Genomic DNA, 15,322 nt, shown 5'->3' with positions numbered 1-15,322 from the left:
GACCTTGTTTATCAACTTGAATGCTTACGATATGACATAAGAAAACTATGTGATTTGGTTTTCCATTTTTCTGATTTTTTTGAATTTTGTGCCCACCCATTTGTATCTTCATCAAATCCTAGGTTTGACCAAGATAATTAAAACAAGTTTAAAACATGAAAATGAAAAGGGAAGCATGTATCCTTCTTAGGCACTATAAAATGAAGCTTTTGGGAGGTTTTTGAAATTTCCATGTTTGAAACCCAAAACCACATCTCTTCACATGCATGACTTCATAAGACAGAGTTTAGGGGTTAGGGGTATAGATACATGATTTGTCTGGTTGGAATATGTCTAGACATTGTTTATCAACTTTAATGCTTACTATATGACATAAGAAAAATAATGTCATGTAAATGAGTTAACTTGGATTTCCTACCCTTGAATCCATAGGAAACTTTGTTCTAATGCACTATAATAATCAACCGAGTTTTACACCAACAGGTCTGTCACTTACGTGTGGTGCCCACGCGTGAGGTCCCACACTTCAGTGAGCACAAGTCACGTGCAATAGGTACGCAAACTCCCAGCCATCTTCTTTGTCAAGAGAAGACGCATCAGGATGCGTATTGGAAGTCTGTGGGTCCTTCTGGATCCTTCGGTTGTCCCTCTCACAAAAAAACAAATCTCTCTCATTCTCGGCCTCGCTCGCTCGCCGCTCGCACCTCCCGCTCACCGACAAACCCGGCACAAAAGTCAACATCATCACCCGAAATAGGGGAGACACCTTATTGCTCTCCCTTCTTCTCTCCTTCCGAGTGATCCCTCTTCCTCCGAGTTTCACTCGACGGGCAAACACACATGTGCTGCATAGTAATAATAAAATGGTAGAAAAATCAACCTACGAATCTATAATTAAATAGGTTAAACTAGGGTTTTGCCCAAGATTACTACGAGATCAAGGCTCAAACCTTGTTTATCAACTTGAATATGTTTACTATATGACATAAGAAGACTATGTACTTTGGTTTTCATTTTTCTGATTTTTTTAATTTTCTGCGCATTTGAATCTTGGTCAAATCCTAGGTTTGACCAAGATTTAGACAAGTTTAACACGTGAAAACGAATAAGTAAGCCTGGATCCTTCTTAGTCACTCTAAAATGAAGCTTTTGGGATATTCTTGAAATTTCCATGTTTGAAACCCAAAACGACCTCTCTTCATGCTAGACTTCATAAGATCGACTGAGTTTAGGGTTAGGGGGTAGATACATGATTTGTATGGTTTGAATATGTCCAAACCTTGTTAATTTATCAACTTGAATGCTTACTATATGACATAAGAAGACTATATGCTTTTGTTTTTCATTTTTCTGATTTTTTTGAATTTTATGCCCATATATTTGAATCTTGGTCAAATCCTAGGTTTGACAAAGATTTAAACAAGTTTAAATTATGAAAATGAAAAGGTAAGCATGGATCCTTATTAGTCACTCTAAAATAAATCTTTTGGGAGGTTCTTGAAAGTTCCATGTTTGAAACCCAAAACCACTTCTCTTCATGATTAACTTCATAAGACAGAGTTTAGGGTTTTAGGGGTAGATATATACATGATTTTTCTGGTTTGAATATATCTAGACCTTGTTTATCAACTTGAATGCTTACTATACATATGACATAAGAATGCTATGTGCTTTGTTTTTTCATTCTCTTTTGATTTTTTTCTAAATTTTTAGGCCCATTTGAATCTTGGTCAAATCCTTGGTTTGGCCAAGATTTAAACAAGTTTAAAACATGAAAATAAAAAAGGAAGTCTGTATCCTTCTTAGTCACTCTAAAATGGAAGCTTTTGGGATGTTCTTGAAATTTCCATGTTTGAAACCGAAAACGACTTCCCTTCATGCTAGACTTCATAAGATCGACAGGGGGTAGATACATGATTTGTCTGGTTTGGATATATCTAGACCTTGTTTATCAACTTGAATGCTTACGATATGACATAAGAAGACAATGTGATTTGGTTTTTCATTTTTCTGATTTTTTTGAATATTGTGCCCACCCATTTGTATCTTCATCAAATCCTAGGTTTGACCAGGATTTAAACAAGTTTAAAACATGAAATGAAAAGATAAGCCTGGATCCTTCTTAGTCACTCTAAAATGAAGCTTTCGGGAGGTTCTTGAAATTTCCATGTTTGAAACCCAAAACCACTTCTCTTCATGAATGACTTCATAATAAGACAGAGTTTAGGGTTTTAGGGGTAGATATATACATGATTTTTCTGGTTTGAATATATATGTCTAGACCTGGTTTATCAACTTGAATGCTTACTATACATATGACATAAGAATGCTATGTGCTTTGGTTTTTCATTCTCTTTTGATTTTTTTTCTAAATTTTTAGGCCCCCATTTGAATCTTGGTCAAATCTTTGGTTTGACAAGGATTTAAACAAGTTTAAAACATGAAAATGAAAAGGGAAGTCTGTATCCTTCTTAGGCACTCTAAAATGAAGCTTTTGGGAGGTTTTTGAAATTTCCATGTTTGAAACCCAAAACCACATCTCTTCACATGCTTGACTTCATAAGACAGAGTTTAAGGGTTAGGGGTATAGATACATGATTTGTCTGGTTTGATTATGTCTAGACATTGTTTATCAACTTTAATGCTTACTATATGACATAAGAAAAATAATGTCATGTAAATGAGTTAACTTGGATTTCCTACCCTTGAATCCAAGGAAACTTTGTTCTAATGCACTATAATAATCAACCGAGTTTTTACACCAACAGGTCTGTCACTTACGTGTGGTGCCCACGCGTGAGGTTCCACACTTCAGTGAGCACAAGTCACGTGCAATAGGTACGCAAACTCCCAGCCATCTTCTTTGTCAAGAGAAGACGCATCAGGATGCGTATTGGAAGCCTGTGGGTCCTTCTGGATCCTTCGGTTGTCCCTCTCACAAAAAAAACAAATCTCTCTCATTCTCGGCCTCGCTCGACTCGCTCGCTCGCTCGCTCGCACCTCCTGCTCACTGACAAACCCCTGCACAAAAGTCAACATCATCACCCGAAAAAGGGAAGACACCATAATGCTCTCCCTTCTTCTCTCATTCCGAGTGATCCCTCTTCCTCCGAGTTTCACTCCACGGGCAAACACACATGTGCTGCATAGTAATAATAAAAAGGTAGAAAAATCAACCTACGAATCTATAATTAAGGGCTCCTTTGATTCAAAGGATTTGCATAGGAATTGTGTAGGATTTGGTTCCTATGGGAAAAATTCCTTTACATGTTGTTTGATTCATAGGAATATATCCTATAGGAAAAATTCCTATAGGAATCTTCTAGTGTAATTCCTATAGGAAAAAAGCATTAGCTCATACCTCATGGAAAAATTCCTTTGCTACAATCAAACAAACTTCATCTTCATATAGGTTTTAAGTAGACATGCCATTCCAATCCTATACCTTTCCTATTCCTATGATTTTCCTATCCTTTAAATCAAAGGAGCCCTAGTGTAATTCCTATAGGAAAAAAGCATTAGCTCATACCTCATGGAAAAATTCCTTTGCTACAATCAAACAAACTTCATCTTCCTATAGGTTTTAAGTAGACATGCCATTCCAATCCTATACCTTTCCTATTCCTATGCTTTTCCTATCCTTTAAATCAAATGAGCCCTAAATAGGTTAAACTAGGGTTTTGCCCAGTACTACAGATCAAGGTTCAAACCTTGTTTATCAACTTGAATATGCCTACTATATGACATAAGAAGACTATGTACTTTGGGTTTCATTTTTCTGATTTTTTAATTTTCTGCGCATTTGAATCTTGGTCAAATCCTAGGTTTGACCAAGATTTAGACAAGTTTAACACGTGAAAACGAATAAGTAAGCCTGGATCCTTCTTAGTCACTCTAAAATGAACTTTTGGGATGTTCTTGAAATTTCCATGTTTGAAACCCAAAACGACCTCTCTTCATGCTAGACTTCATAAGATCGACTGAGTTTAGGGTTAGTGGGTAGATACATGATTTGTATGGTTTGAATATGTCCAAACCTTGTTAATTTATCAACTTGAATGCTTACTATATGACATAACAAGACTATATGCTTTTGTTTTTCATTTTTCTGATTTTTTTTGAATTTTATGCCCATATATTTGAATCTTGGTCAAATCCTAGGTTTGACAAAGATTTAAACAAGTTTAAATTATGAAAATGTAAAGGTAAGCATGGATCCTTATTAGTCACTCTAAAATAAATCTTTTGGGAGGTTCTTGAAATTTCCATGTTTGAAACCCAAAACCACTTCTCTTCATGATTGACTTCATAAGACAGAGTTTAGGGTTTTAGGGGTAGATATATACATGATTTTTCTGGTTTGAATATGTCTAGACCTTGTTTATCAACTTGAATGCTTACTATACATATGACATAAGAATGCTATGTGCTTTGGTTTTTCATTCTCTTTTGATTTTTTTCTAAATTTTTAGGCCCATTTGAATCTTGGTCAAATCCTTGGTTTGACCAAGATTTAAACAAGTTTAAAACATGAAAATAAAAAAGGAAGTCTGTATCCTTCTTAGTCACTCTAAAATGGAAGCTTTTGGGATGTTCTTGAAATTTCCATGTTTGAAACCGAAAACGACTTCCCTTCATGCTAGACTTCATAAGATCGACAGGGGGTAGATACATGATTTGTCTGGTTTGGATATATCTAGACCTTGTTTATCAACTTGAATGCTTACGATATGTCATAAGAAGACAATGTGATTTGGTTTTTCATTTTTCTGATTTTTTTGAATATTGTGCCCACCCATTTGTATCTTCATCAAATCCTAGGTTTGACCAGGATTTAAACAAGTTTAAAACATGAAATGAAAAGATAAGCCTGGATCCTTCTTAGTCACTCTAAAATGAAGCTTTCGGGAGGTTCTTGAAATTTCCATGTTTGAAACCCAAAACCACTTCTCTTCATGATTGACTTCATAAGACAGAGTTTAGGGTTTTAGGGGTAGATATATACATGATTTTTCTGGTTTGAATATATATGTCTAGACCTTGTTTATCAACTTGAATGCTTACTATATATATGACATAAGAATGCTATATATGTGCTTTGGTTTTTCATTCTTTTGATTTTTTCTGAATTTTTAGGCCCATTTGAATCTTGGTCAAATCCTAGGTTTGACCATGATTTAAACAAGTTTAAAACATGAAAATGAAAAGGTAAGCATGGATCCTTCTTAGTCACTCTAAAATGAAGCTTTTGGGATGTTCTTTAAATTTCCATGTTTGAAACCCAAAACGACTTCGATCTCTTTATGCTAGATTTCATAAGACTGAGTTTTAGGGGTTAGGGGATACATGATTTGTCTAGTTTGAATATGTTCATAGTACTCCCTCTATAGGAACTTGGAGAAAGCAACTGTTGTGCCACACAATTTTGTTGTTTTCCTATTTTTCTTTCATGAAGCTTTACGATGTGGTTCGTGTGTGGGGATCAAGCTCGTAATCTCGTCTCAATTACACAACCAACTACTCTGCTCATCCTTGCATGTAATTAACCAATATAGTAGGAATTTGATTCCACGGAACTTTTTCAGTACATAAGTCTCCTCCTTAACTCCTCTAGTCTCTACCAAGCCGGCCGCCTCGCTACTTCCCTAGCTTCCTCCCTACAGCACACCTCGCCCCCTTACGCGAGCTAGGTCCAGCCGGAGATGGGGCACAGCCGCCCCCGCTGGAAGAATGCTCAGAGGAAGTCCGGGCAGGAGGACAAGGGTGACGCCATCCCGGATGAACTTCTCGGGCTGGTGTTCCTGCTCCTCACCTCGCCTCTGGATCTCGTCCGTGCCGCGTTCGCCTGCAGGAGCTGGCGCAAGGTCATCGCGGCGGAGGACTTTCGTGTCCTCTCCGCTCGCCACGGTGCGCCATCCTCCATAGTCGCCGGCCACTACCACATCAGCTTCTCCCATTGTCACTATCGGCCGTCTGGCTTGCTGCCCCACTTCGTTACCTCTTCCTCGTCATGTTGGGCCGGGGTCGCCGCAAATAATCTCGCGCTCGACTTCCTCCCACGGGCGCCAAACGGCGACCTCAGTTTGGAGCTCGCCGACTCTCGGGGCGGCCTCCTACTCCTTGCGGACTTCGACCACACCGAACACGGAAAGCCTTTCGAGCAGCCTTCACGTCTCATCGTCTGCGATCCCCTGGCAGGTCAGTACGTGACGGTCCCTCCACCCCCTGCTGTTTCGCACACAACATTCGTAAGCTTGTTCCTGGGCGCCGCCCTCCATGGCGAGGACGATGCGGCGCGCATCAGTCTGTCAAATTACAGGGTGACGTGCCTGATCTATCATGACGGCATCTGCAAGACCTGCGTGTTCTCGCCTGGCCCTGGTGGCCACGCTTGGACCTCCTCCGGCGCCATCGTGCCTCTCCACGCCACGCACACAGGCCTGTCGGATATCCTCTTTGTGGGGTGCAACGCCCGTTTCTTCCAGTGGTACGTGTTCGGTGGGCTCGGAAATTTCATTCTTGCTCTCGACAGAGAATCCGGCGAGCTCTCACGCTTCGAGAGAGCTCGAGACGAGGACTGGCTTCACACCGTGCCGATTGAGATGCTGGGCGGGCCCTCGCGCGTGCTGAATTGGTACGTGCTAGAGCTTCCGTGGCCACCTACCTTTCGAGCTTGCTTATCCTAGGATTCTGGCTTCCTGGGTTGGATTAGTGTCGGCCATGGTGCTGTCGACACGGTCTGGAGGTTGAAGACGAAGGGCATCTCAAGGATTTTGTTGTAATTTCGTTTTTGTTCAGGTGTTTTGTACTATTTGATGTTTCTCTTAATGCCAGAGGGTTTATTTGCACTAGTCATACTTGACATAGCCGTACGTTTTGAAGATTACATTTAACTTGTTCATCATGATCCGAACTTGTAACATACTCTTAATGCCAGAGGGTTTATTTGCACTAGTCATACTTGACATAACTTCTAACTTGTTTTGAGTAATACGTAGTATGGTATACTAGAATAGGAGGAGTAACACTTTTCGCATTTGGGCCACACTACCTCCATTTCAAGGAATAAGGCACACGCGTACTCCAAGACGTATCTTTTGGTCAGATTACCTTGACCATTGAATTGACAAGACAATACACAGAGCATTGGGGCGTGCTTGATGGTGCTAGTTGCGGCTATACAGACATGTGATAGGCATCGCGGAAGCATCGCAAATAGAAAACAAATCATATTTTTTGGGGAGGATGTTTTGGCTCCTGGTTGCGTATGCTCCCTTTAGTTTGAACTGCAACATCTATATATTTTGAAATGTAAAAAATTCCAAACAAAAAATTAATCTTTTCATCTTCACATGCTAAGAGCGCATAAAGTCTTTCCATAAAAAACTAAATTGTCGTTTGGGCTATGTAAAAAAGATAAAATTTATTGCTAAAAACAAAGCTGTTTGTAATACGGAGTACTTGCTTTTGTCTTCTTACATCAACCACAAAAAATATCGGCTTTTCACGAAACTACACGAACACACATAGATTATCGAGAAGTACATGCGGATTGTTTTGTTAGAATTTTTTGAAAATTAAAAATATGTTTTTTTGGGTCGAGGTAGCATATCCGCCCAATAGCCGAATTAAATTTCCGATTTTATTGGACTGACAATTTCATCGGGAAGACATGGATGCGCGCAGACGGCGTGCAAGGCAAGGCATCGATTTGACCGGACGTACTTAGGGCAGGTCAGGCTGCCAGCGTACTTATTTCGGGCAGGTGAGGTACTAGAACTCAAAGTCCTCCTCAGCGTCTCTCTCTCTGTCTTTATTGAGTGTACTAGCGCGCGTTCAGGGACTCAAAGTCAGGGAAATGTTTGAGATGCAAAGTAAGAGAATATTTACTCGGTGGAGAAGGACCGGATGGAGTTTCCTTTTCTAGAACTAGAGTTCTTTTTGTACTTTTGGATGTCTTGTCTGTAGTTTCCTTTTACTTGGAGGGTCCTCCTAGCTTGCAGTCTGTAATCCCACCGTCATCATCATAATATAAAAGCAGTGTCGCTAGGTCCTTCGGGACATTTCTGTGTTCAAAAAATGTATGATTTTAGACATGTCGTCTATTTATGTGTGCGATGTTGTATCATCTATTACCATGATTAGTTTGAACGGGTCCATGTCCTAGAACAAAACTTCGGCATGATGTGTCTTTGATTGTGGCAAAGGAACTTTTCCATGAGGTATTAGCTAATGGTTTTTTCCTATAAGATTTGCACTACAAGATTCCTATATGAATAGTTCCTATGAATCAAATGACTTGTATAGGAATTTTTCCCATAAGAACCAAATCCAACATAATTCCTATGACAATCATATGAATCAAAGGAGCACGATTCCCGTAGGATTCAAGTAGACATGACATCCCAATTCTATGATTTTCCTTTTCCTATGAACCAAAGGAGGCCTAACTAGTTGGCCATACTGAAACAATTGCCAAATAAATGCCGTGCATCCTATGGCCCCCGTGAGTTTGACCTAAATTTGAAATCATGGTAAAAGGTTCTTAAAATAGGCAAATAAAAGCATGTAGTCAATTGTTTTTTTTGGATGTACTACCTAGGGAAAAATACCAAACATGCCATAATGCAAACTGTGTTTTAGAGAGTAGCCCTTCAAAAAAGTTGGCATCCACTTGTTGATTTTGCTATCGACATGACAAAATAACTGATCAGATGACCAAGTGGTAAAAATTGCAACAGTTTAGACCACCACATGGTGGAAACTGCTAAAAATCATGAAAACTGCGAAGAAAAAGTTAAAGTGGTGGTTTGTGCAGCATACTCCCTCCGTCCTTAAATAAGTGGACATCTAGCTCTAAACTTTGTCCACAAAAGAGTGTACTCCTATCTTCTTAATGCAATTTAATTGCTTCTCTCTCATCGCACGGAAATCAAACCCAATAATATTGAGCACATATTCTTCTTGCTTTTTACATGCAATTAGCTTATTGGAGGTGAAAGAATTAAAGAGAAGAGATGCATGTTCCCAATGTACTTTTCACTCCACCTCATAATTTATCTTGAAAACCCCGCAGGTACACTTATTTGTGGACGGAGGGAGTATGGAGGATTGAGTAGTAGAAGTTGGATGTGCACTACCGTGTGCCCGTGGTAATGTTCGCCTATTATGATGATGGTAAGAAAAAACTCTGCTGAAACTGTCCCGAGCTGATTTGACGAGACAAAATACAGCTACACGGCGTGCAAGGGACGGGTATACAGTACATTAGCTTCTTCTCGGGTCACACGCCTGCACCACAGGTGCAGTAATTGCAGCAGAGACCAGAGAGAGAAGGAACGCCCGTATTATATTTGATTTCAATTCATTTTTTTTTTCCTTGCCTCTCCGTCTTCTTCACCGCCATCTTGTCGGTGTTTTCAAGAGTGATTATCAAGTGGAGAGACAATTGCATTGGGAAAGTCTCTCCACTTGATAATCTCTGTTGAAAAACTCGCACGTCTTGTGAAATGTGAAGGCTGCACGCGTGGGGAAGGGAGACGCAAACGCCGCACCGCATCATTAGTACTAGTAGTATACCTTTCTCTCCTCAGGCACCCCGGCTGGCCGCCCGCCGCAATAGTTCCTTGCATAGCGCTTGCCGTCTCCTCCAAAAACCCCCAGCGCACTTGCATCCGCCATCCACCTAAATCCACCGCCGAGTACCTTTCTGTCCTCACCACCGCCGCTGCGCCTATTCCCCTGTCCAGCAGATCCGCTCCGCTACCTGCTACACACTTCGAGCGTACGATCGCGGCGTTGCGTGTGTCGCCGCCGTGTCGATGGAGGCGGAGCCGCTCAACTCCCGAAGGCGGGTCGAGCCAGATCGGGAAGAGCCTCCGTCGAGCCTCGACCTCATCAGCCGCCTCCCCGACGAGATGCTGCACATCATCATCTCCCTCCTGCCCATGATATCCGCTGTAAGGACAACATTGCTCTCCAAACGGTGGTGCCACCTCTGGCGCTCCGTCCCACTTAACCTCCTCGTCGGCGACAACGACCTCATCAGCCGCCTACCGGACCAGATTCTCCACATCATCATCTCCCACCTGCCCACTATATCCGCTGTAAGCACAACCTTGGTCTCCAAACGGTGGCGCCACCTCTGGCACTCCGTCCCACTTAACCTCGAGATCGACGACCAACTCGCCAAGCAAAACCACAAACGCATCGCCGCGGTCTCCGCATCCTCGCCGCTCACCCCCGGCCCCGCCGTAAGCGTGTCAATCGACCCCTTCGTAACCACTTGCAAGGTCGACACCACGCTCGACAACTGGTTCCGGTCCAGCACCCTATCTTGCGTCGAGAACCTCGGATTTGATGCCGGAACAGGTGATGCGCTCCTTCCCGCTGTCCGCGTTCCGCTGCGCGCCCACGCTGCGCATTGTCAGCATTTCTACTTGCTATTTGCCCGAGATTCATGCCAACTCCATGCTTCTTTTCCCCCAACTCAAAAGGCTCTTGCTCTATAACGTCTACATCTGTAAGGCGACGAACATCGACCGCCTGTTCACCCGCTGTATTGTGCTCGAGGCACTTCACCTTGAGGGGGTCCACGGGTTCACCCAACTCAACATTGAAATGCCAAATCTTCGTACAATTAGTGTGGCTAGCTATTGGAAACGCAACACCACCGAACTTATTCAGTTAGACACGGTGCAAATTATGGATGCATCTTGCCTCGAGAGATTGGTCATATGCGTTGATGATGTTCCACTACTAATCCAGGTCGCCAACGCACCAAAGTTGATGGTGTTGGGCTTTGCGTCGTACCCTGGCTGCCAACTTGTTATTGGACGCATAAACTTTTTGGTAGAACAGCCTTCTTCTTGTTGAATTAACTCACATTTTTGTTATTTTTTTTGACATATGTACCATTGTCCTGTAGAGGATGATGCCCATAAGCTTGGAAAATTCTCTGTGCACAGTGAAGAACTTGGTTCTAAAATCTGACGGCCCTCGTCTGGATCAACTACTTGCATTTCTTAGATGCTTTCCCTGCACGGAGATGCTATATATCCAGGTAAATTCGTTGTTGTTAACTGTTTACCACTATGAGCAAAAACTGTAGAGTTACATGGAGTTAACCTATTATTAGCCTAGATCAGTTGAACAATTGTACTAGAAGAACATCCACAATGGAGTTATATTATGTTGGTTCAAAACTAAACTTCTTGTCATACAATGTGTTGTATCTTGTGCATCTATGATAATATGTGATCTGTGTAAAAAAGAGAAGACATATGTAAATAGTGTGACTTACTATTTACACATCATTTGTTCTTTTTTTGTGTAGATCACATATTATCATATTTTTGGATGAAACTTCATAGAAGCACATGATAGAACACAATGTATGTCCAGACTTTTAGTTTACATTTTTTTTGGAAACTTGGATGTGTCAAAAGAAAAATGGGATGCACCCGCAACTAGTTGCTGATTGGAGTTTCCCATGTTGGTAACCTTTCCCCAACTTTACAATGACAATAACAGATGTAAAAAAGTGCATCTATCAAATTGGAACGTGTCAGGGGATTATGTTGTTCCACGGTCCTCAGTTAACACATGATTCAACTCACCTGAGATATTCATTAGTTGATAGCTATGAAGTACTTTGTTATTGTACTGACTACTTAATTTGACTTCTTTGCAGTTTTATAGAACCGGCAATAAGGTTCATGTGCTGCATAATGAGCCAGCCTGTCCCATTGAATGCCTTGATCTCCACCTCAAAGAAATTTCGATTTCTGACTACCGAGGAAGGAAAAATGATGTTATTGTCTCCAGGTTCTTTATACAGAACACTAGAATGCTCAAAGTAATGAATTTTGGTGTAAGATATCATCACAAGAAGATCTGGTGGGATACCCAGTTCGAGCAGCTAGACCTGAAGAACACCGCTTATAGAGATGTTGATTTTCAGTTTGGATATTTACCATCCTTAGATAAGTTCAGCTCGGACGGTGTTCTTAGCTGGTTGGTACATGACTTGTCAGTGGCTGATCCCTTTGCTAGAGGGATATATGCAAGAGATGGGCCAATTTCTGCATAGTGTTAGTTTAACTCCCTATATTTTGTACCGGTCTGAACAATATATTTTATCACTCTGTTAATGTAGTTCGGACTTGATGTTATTCTTGTGAACATGGTCTAATATTCTAATGCTTTCGCGATGTATGTACTACTAGTGATATATACGTAAGCTAGCAATTGGTTGACAAAATTTACTAAAAAAGCCCGTAACGCATGTTCACATTCAGTTCGTCAATGCTAGTGTTCACAGAGGAAAGGTTTATTGTTCACGTAGGCTGACATGTGGGGCCCATGAGCCTACAGAGTCCTCAACGTTTCAAAGGCGGCAGGGATCAAAAAAAGGAAGTAGCCACAAATTAGGGTAAAAAATAACTCCAAGAAAGGAAACTTTTTTTGTAAATAGAGGACGACATGCGGGTCCCATTTTGCACGGGATAGAAAGAAAAAAGGCAAGTGACCAAATATCAGGAGCCAAAAATAATCCACGAAAAGAAACTTTTATTGTACATAGAGGATGACATGTGGGTCCCATTTTGCAATAGCGGTCTCATAGTTTCCAGCGACACAGATCAAAAGAAAAAAGAAGTAGCCGTAAATCGTGGTGTCAAAAAATCCATGAAAAGAAAGATTTCAATTGGGCTGCATCTGGACATCTGGGCCTTCGAACTATCGTGCCGGAAGCCTTTTGACTCGTACAATTTAAGCCCACTCCAAAACAGAAAGTCCAATGCTTGGCAAAAACAAAAAACAAGGAGATTAAAACATATAAGTTTGTTTATGTAAAAACAAAGATTTAATTTATCCCTTTGCAATAGCTCGTGAGCGAAATACACTGTTTATTGTCTGCAAAATAATCAAGATATCACATGTTTCTTGTAATGGGAGGCTGACATCGGGGACCCATGAGCCACAGTCGTCAACGTTTTAAAGGCGCAGGAGATCGAAAGAAAAATAAGCCAAAAATCAGTTGGTAAACAAAACCAAGAAAAGAAACATTTACCTTTACGAGGGGATGACATGCGGGACCCATGAGCCAGCAGCATCCTCAACTATTCCAAGGCGGCAGGTGATCAAAAGAAAAAGGAAATAGCCGTAAATTAAGTAGGGTAAAAAATAAATCCAACAAAGGAAACTTTTATTGTTCATAGAGGATGACATGCGGGACCCATGAGCCAGCAGCCTCAACGTTTCAAAGTCGGCATGAGATCGAAAGAAAAAGGCAAGTGACCAAATATCAAGAGCCAAAAATAATCCAAGAAAAGAAACTTGAATGTACATAGAGGATGACATGTGTGTCCCATTTAGCAAGAACCGTATCAACGTTTGAGAGGCGGCAGGCTATCGAAAGAAAAAGGCAAGTGACCAAATATGAGGTGCCAAAAAAATCCAAGAAAAGAAAGTTTTATAGTACATAGAGGATGACATGCGGGTCCCATTTAGCATCAGCGGTATCACCGTTTGAGAAACGACAGGGGATCAAAAGAAAAAAAGGAAATAGCCAGAAATTAATTAGGGGTCAAAAATAAATCCAACAAAGGAAACTTTTATTGTTCATAGAGGATGACATGCGGGACCCATGAGCCAGCAGCCTCAACGTTTCAAAGTCGGCATGAGATTGAAAGAAAAAGGCAAGTGACCAAATATCAAGAGCCAAAAATAATCCAAGAAAAGAAACTTGAATGTACATAGAGGATGACCTGCGGGTCCCATTTAGCAAGAATGTATCAACGTTTGAGAGGCGGCGATCGAAAGAAAAAGGCAAGTGACCAAATATGAGGTGCCAAAAAATCCAAGAAAAGAAAGTTTTATAGTACATAGAGGATGACATGCGGGTCCCATTTAGCATCAATGGTATCACCGTTTGAGAAACGACAGGGGATCAAAAGAAAAAAAGGAAATAGCCAGAAATTAATTAGGGGTCAAAAATAAATCCAACAAAGGAAACTTTTATTGTTCATAGAGGATGACATGCGGGACCCATGAGCCAGCAGCCTCAATGTTTCAAAGTCGGCATGAGATCGAAAGAAAAAGGCAAGTGACCAAATATCAAGAGCCAAAAATAATCCAAGAAAAGAAACTTGAATGTACATAGAGGATGACATGCGGGTCCCATTTAGCAGCAGCTGTATCAACGTTTGAGAGGCGGCAGGCGATCGAAAGAAAAAGGCAAGTGACCAAATATGAGGTGAGGTGCCAAAAAAATCCAAGAAAAGAAAGTTGTATAGTACATAGAGGATGACATGCGGGTCCCATTTTGTAGCAGCGGTCTCAACGCTTCCAAGGCGGCACAGGACCAAAAGAAAAATGAAGTAGCCAGAAATCCAAGAAAAGAAAGATTTCAATTGGGCTGCATCTGGACATCTCTGGGCCTTCGAACTATCTTGCTGGGCCTTTTGACTCGTACAATTTCAGCCCACTCCAAAACAGGAAAGTTCGGATTTTTCTAAAAAAAACAGGAAAGTCCTATGCTTCGCAAAAACAAAAAACAAGGAGATTCAACATATAAGTTTGTTTATGTAAATATAAAGATTTAATTTATCAGTTTGCAATAGCTCAGAGCGAAATACAATGTTTATTGTCTGCAATAGCTCAGTTTGCAATAGCTCAGAGCGTATCACATGTTTCTTATACGGGGAGGCTGACATCGGGGAACCATGAGCCAGCAGCGTCGTCAACGTTTCAAAGGCGGCAGGGGATCGAAAATAAAAAAAAACCAAAAATAAGTTGGTAAAAAAATCCAAGAAAAGAAAACATTTATCATTCTGAGAGGATGACCTGCGGGACCCATGAGGCAGCAGCATCCTCAACGTTTATTGTTTATAGAGGCTGACATGTGGGACCCGTGAGCTAGCAGTGTCGTCAACGTTTTAAAGGCGGCAGGAGATCGAAAGAAGAAAAAAAAGCCAAAAATCAGTTGGTAAACAAAATCCAAGAAAAGAAACATTAACCTTTCTGAGAGGATGACATGCGGGACCCATGAGGCAGCAGCATCCTTAACGATTCCAAGGCGCCAGGGGATCAAAAGAATAAAAGGAAATAGCCAGAAATTAATTAGGGGTCAAAAATAAATCCACCAAAGGAAACTTTTATTGTTCATTGAGGATGACATGTGGGACCGACCTGCCAACAGCGTCCTCATCGTTTCAAAGGGGGCAGGGGATGAAAAGAAAAAGGCAAATAGCCAGAAATTAGGGGTCAAAAATAACTCCAAGAAAGGAAACTTTTATTGTTCGTAGAGGATGACATGCGG

This window comes from Lolium perenne, chromosome 3 (genome assembly GCF_019359855.2).
Source record: "Lolium perenne isolate Kyuss_39 chromosome 3, Kyuss_2.0, whole genome shotgun sequence".
Classification (NCBI taxonomy): domain Eukaryota; kingdom Viridiplantae; phylum Streptophyta; class Magnoliopsida; order Poales; family Poaceae; genus Lolium; species Lolium perenne.
Note: the sequence above shows the minus strand (reverse complement) of the source record.